A 5,340-nucleotide genomic window follows, 5' to 3' on the forward strand; every position below is an offset into this window, starting at 1 on the left:
CTGTCATGCAAAAACCTTCCCGCCCCCCCCCCCCCCCCTCCCCTTCTCCCCTTCTGTAACTTTTATGTCTTTATCCGTGGAAAGGGAATTTACTGAGCTGCGAGTGCACACACTTCGCACATGGAGGTTAAAGCGCCCGTGTTAACTTTTTCAGGAAGTGCTAGTGGTTTTTTCCGTGTCCTCACTATTTCTCCTATAAATAAAAGTGTAAAAAGAGTATGTGTTCACACTTAAGATGACTATTCTGGGTAAGTGAGGTGTGGATGTTGCGTTTAAGTTACACAACAGATGACACCACTTGCTGTGTAAAATGTGAAAAATGTCAGACGACGACCTCCTGCCTTTTGTCTGTTATTGATTTTCATATAAATCTTCCATTGCTTGGATAGCTGCTAGCTCAAGTGTTTGGGAGCCCCTCAATTTTCCAATTCTTCAAAGGTAGAGGTTTTTATTTGTACATTGTCATCATTTTTTAAACTCCAGCTCTAACTGAACGCTGACTGAGCTGCAGAATGGAAGGATTCAGTAACACCTGTCAGTCAGTGTGACCTGGTGCGTGCAGTCATACTGGGTTTTATTTACTCTGTTATTTCCGCTCAGATCTTGGCCACATTAAGATAAAATAAGTAAATCTCAAAGACCATTCTGAGGTGTCCTGGCTAGCATTCCTATCTGATTATGTGTGGATAACTTGGCAGTTACACCTTGTTCTTAAAGTTGTGTTGGTGCATCACCTCCCCCATGCACGGCAACTTTAGTAATATTTAAAAAGAACACAGAGGCCGGCAGTCTTCAAAAACAAGATCCAAAATCTGTTTGTCTGACATGTTTTGATGGGCCTCCAGGTATCAGCTCGACCTTAAACCACATTGGGAATATTGCAGGCAATATCATATGTTTACTTTGCACTTCCACAAATACATAGCAAAAAACAACTTGGAAGCGTTGCAGACACCAGTGTTGGAATATAACTAAGTACATTTACTAAGAATTTTACTTGCGTTCCATTTTAAGGTACTGAAATACTTTACTACAGGAGTTTTCAAAGTGGGAGGCGGGCGGCTCCAAACAGTTTCAGGGGAGGCTCAGTGAATGGACATGAAACAATATTACATTACTTATTGCATTAGTTATCAAAAGGAGATCGCATAGAACAGCGTACATGTGTGAGAGTTCAGAGATACAGTAGTTTTTTGGGAACTGTTTTGCTCCCATCAGAGTCAGAAGGGGGCGTTCCCCAAGCTTTCTCTGAGGGGAGTCCGCAGTCTCATACTTTGAAAACCCCTGCTCTACTACATTTATAAGCAGCTGTTGTTACTTGTTACTTTTTAAATAACTGGAATAACTTTTAGGTATACATATAATCAGTTTATGAACTAATTTTATAATTAGCATTATTACATTAACATTAAACATTAAAATGCTGCTTACATGATGATGAATCAGTGATACTATTCCAATAATACAAATATACATGATAAATGTAACATTCTGATTGATAATTAGTACTTGTATATTAAATACTTTGCTGCCAATACTTTTACTTTCTCACAAGGAAAATTTTAATTGCCTTTACTTTCAATGTGGTATTGCTTTATTGTAGTTGAGAAATATCTTCTATCTGATATACATTAAGTATAATTAAAGCATAACTGATCTCGGTAGTCTAGTGGTTTAGGGTGTGTATCATTTGACTGCAGCACCAACAGTTCCTGTGCGCTGCTTGTCATCCTCCTTTTTCTCTTCTCACTCTTCAATGTCAGCCATAAAACAAAGGCATGCATCCATTAAAAACGATCTTGTTGTCCTTGACATGCTAAACTTCAGGAAATCTCCAGTTTGAGAGGCTCCAATGTAGCTGAAAGCAGAATTTAACCCACATTTCCATTTCCCAAATGAAATCTCAACTCTGCGTCCTGCTGAAGTGTCCTTGAGCGAGACTGGAGTCCTCACCACCGCTGCCGAACTGCTGCTGTGAAGCCTGTCCACACACAGTTCACATAGACTCCCCTCAGAGAATAAGAGGAACGCTAATGAAACAGAGAAGACAATAAGGTTCAGCAACATCTTCTTATTTGGACTTTCAACATTGCCTTTCACAGGTGACTGTTGTATGCAGTTTCATTGGGTTTCTAATACCCAGTGAGAAACCAGGAGTCCTAAATCACAAATCCTTTTTAGATACACATGGTTTTCTTGAGGTGTTCCAATCTGGTTTTAAGACATTTCATAGCACTGAATCCGCACTTTTAAGAGCTTTTAATGATCTTTTAATCTCAACTGGCTCTGGAGATTATGCAATTCTTATGCTTTAAGATCTTACAGCAGCACTTGACACAGTTGACCACAGCATCCTTATTTCTCGCCTCGAGCATGGCGTGGGGATCAAGGGCACTGCCTTAGAATGGTATAGGTCATACTTTCAGACAGATTTTAGAGTCAGTTTTGGTGGCTCTGTCTCACCTTCTGTGTCCCTCACATGTGGAGTTCCCCAGGGTTCGATTCCCGGGCCAATTCTTTTTTCACTCTATTTGCTTCCCCTTGGATCTATCTTAAAAAGACATATCAGATTCACAAATCTACCTGCCCATCAAAAGAAATGATGGTAGTTCTTTAACAAGATTGGCTGACTGTTTTAATGATATTAAAGCCTGGATGGCCTTACATTTTTTAAACTTTAACGAGAACAAAACTGAGGTCATAGTTTTTAGACCCATTGGCACCTCTGATGTCTCACACTTTGCAACCTTATGTTAAGTCTGTTGTAACAAACCTTGAAGTAAAAATGGATTATGATTTTAAAATGGAGAAGCAGATCAATTCTGTTGTGAAAGCAAGTTTCTTTCAACTTAGGCTTCTTACTAAGCTTAAGCCCTTTTTATCCCTCACAAACTTTGAGAGGGTTGTACATGCATTTGTCAAAACACGCCTTGACTATTGTGATGCTCTGTATATAGGTGTTAGCCAGGCCTCCCTCTCTCGACTACAACTGGTTCAAAATTCTGCCGCTCGTCTCCTTACTGAAACTCACATCACCCCTGTTCTTGCCTCTCTTCACTGGCTCCCAGTTAATTTTAGGATTAATTTTAAGATTCTGTTTGTTTTAAAGCCCTTCATGGACTAGCTCCAGTCTGTATTACTGATCTGTTGATGCCACATGCTCCTTCAAGTACCACCCAAAAAGTGTTGTAGAATTGAGCATCAAAAACTTGCACAGCTACTTGCGTTAAGACCTCAATAAACACAGATGCTTTGAAACGTTTATAGTGTTTAGTTAGGTCGAAATTTAAATGCATTGCACAACTCTCGATTACACCGTGCTTTATTCAGCGAACTTTTCCAGCTTTACTTGAAGCACGGTCATCCCTGAGGTGGTTTCCTTATATACAGTCCATTGATCAGTTATCCCAGTTGTTACAAAACAACATTATCTTTTTAAATCTTTTCATTACATATTTACAAGAGAAGTATAAATTACCATACATACAAAACATGGCAGTAAAGCCAATTTTCCAAAATATATTTTTAGTGAATATAATCAAAAGCAGTGTTTCTTTTTGATGAACAACAAAAAAACTAAAATGGTTTAATGTTACCCAGCTCTACTTTTTAGTAATGTCAACACACACACACACACACACACACACACACACACACACACACACACACACACACACACACACACACACACACACACACACACACACCTCTGTATTGATCAGATTAGGGTCTGTTGAGAAGTCGGTTTATGTTATTCAACAAAACAAACAATTCTTTGTGATTCTCATAACTACACAAAAACCTACATGTTTATTTTATTTCATATTTTGTTCTCACAGTCTGCATGTTAGAGGATAAAACTGAATGCAAAAAAAAGGGCCACAAAACACCTCTTAAACCTTCTTATGACGACTGAGCCTTCATTAACATAAAGCTTCAGGTGGACCTCTGCAGAATCTACCTTTTAGAATACATATGTGAGCAGGAAAACGCTATATTTGCATGGTATACCAGCCTTTTTTCTTTCCCTTTCTGTGCATGTCAGCCCGCTAGCTGATTCTCGTGTCTCAGCAGGTTCAGGTCTTTTGAGAGGTGACATGACGCTTCAGGCGAAGCAGGCAGACAAGGCGCTCGTGGTGTATGGGGGGGGATTTGCTTGCTGTTCTGTGTTCTGCCACTCGCTGCCAAATGTCTGCTGTCTCACCATGAGCGAATATGTGTATATCTGAGTGTGTGTGCGTGTTTCTGATCTCCTTTCGTCTCTTCCAGATCGGGACAGGCTTCAAGGATGAAGATCTGGAGCAGCATTACAAGTTCCTAAAGGTAAAGTGGCACGGTGTGAATGTCACACTTATTAGCTCGGTAAAAATCACAACTCAGCACTCCCACACTGATGCCTTCATTTTTTTTTAAATTACAACATGGGCTATTAACATTCTGCAGCTACAGAGTCATTTTTGAGGTATAAAGATCCAGAATTAGTGTGGATGAGGTCTTTGGGGCCTTTTTTATTATACAAAAAACATTCCTTTATTTAATTCCGTCATTCATTCCATCTTTAACGATATATGGAGATTTCCATACCAAAATGAGATGGCCGGTGTGCAAATATACTCTTAAAATACAACTCAAACTAACTCAAATACTGCAATCATTTTGTAAGCAAAGCCTCCAGGTACCTTCATAGTCATAATAAGAATAAGCTCAGTTATTACAGGAAATAAGGTTTTCCTTCCCCAGGCTTGTCCACATAGTGTCTGCTATTCTGGATGTGCTGGATATCACCTAGAAGAAATGACAGCAATATCAATAATTCGGCTTTAAAAATAATGTATTTGCTTTCAGATGTGTGAAATTAGTCCCTTCTTGGAAAGCATTGGGCAGAGTTCATGAACTAGTTCTGTTTCACCAATAAAAATCTGCATTTGAAGTAACTGTGCGGGCGTGCTCTGACGTTGGGTAATGATTTGCTTTTTCAATTTACATTTGAAGAGGTTCGTTCCAGAGCAGCAGAGCAGCAGCATTTGAAGAAATTGACAACTGCACTCTGAAAATGATAGCTGTTGTGAGAGTCACAATTCATTTGAATACTCTGTTGACTTTATCAGCTAAATTTAGATCTGCTTTCACAGAAATAAGAGCACAGAGGCCTTTAAATATGCAGTCATCTGTTTATGAAAATGACTAATTGTATGATCACATTCACTGTACAAACCCTGTACAAACTGTGGCCTTTTAGAATAAAATAGCCTCAAAGTAATATTGTAAAGGTTAAGGGTTTAGACTTAAACTGCTGCACAGTGCAGAATCACAGGGAAACACTGATTGAGAAGCCCCCCC

The 5,340-nt window shown here is 39.2% G+C and overlaps 1 protein-coding gene across 1 annotated transcript in view; it reads left to right on the top strand.

Annotated features, from left to right (window-relative positions):
* Positions 1 to 5,340, top strand: part of lig1 (ligase I, DNA, ATP-dependent) — a 49,942-nt gene that overhangs the window by 34,623 nt on the left and 9,979 nt on the right. The window lies entirely within an intron of this gene.

This window comes from Micropterus dolomieu, linkage group LG06 (genome assembly GCF_021292245.1).
Source record: "Micropterus dolomieu isolate WLL.071019.BEF.003 ecotype Adirondacks linkage group LG06, ASM2129224v1, whole genome shotgun sequence".
NCBI classification, from domain to species: domain Eukaryota; kingdom Metazoa; phylum Chordata; class Actinopteri; order Centrarchiformes; family Centrarchidae; genus Micropterus; species Micropterus dolomieu.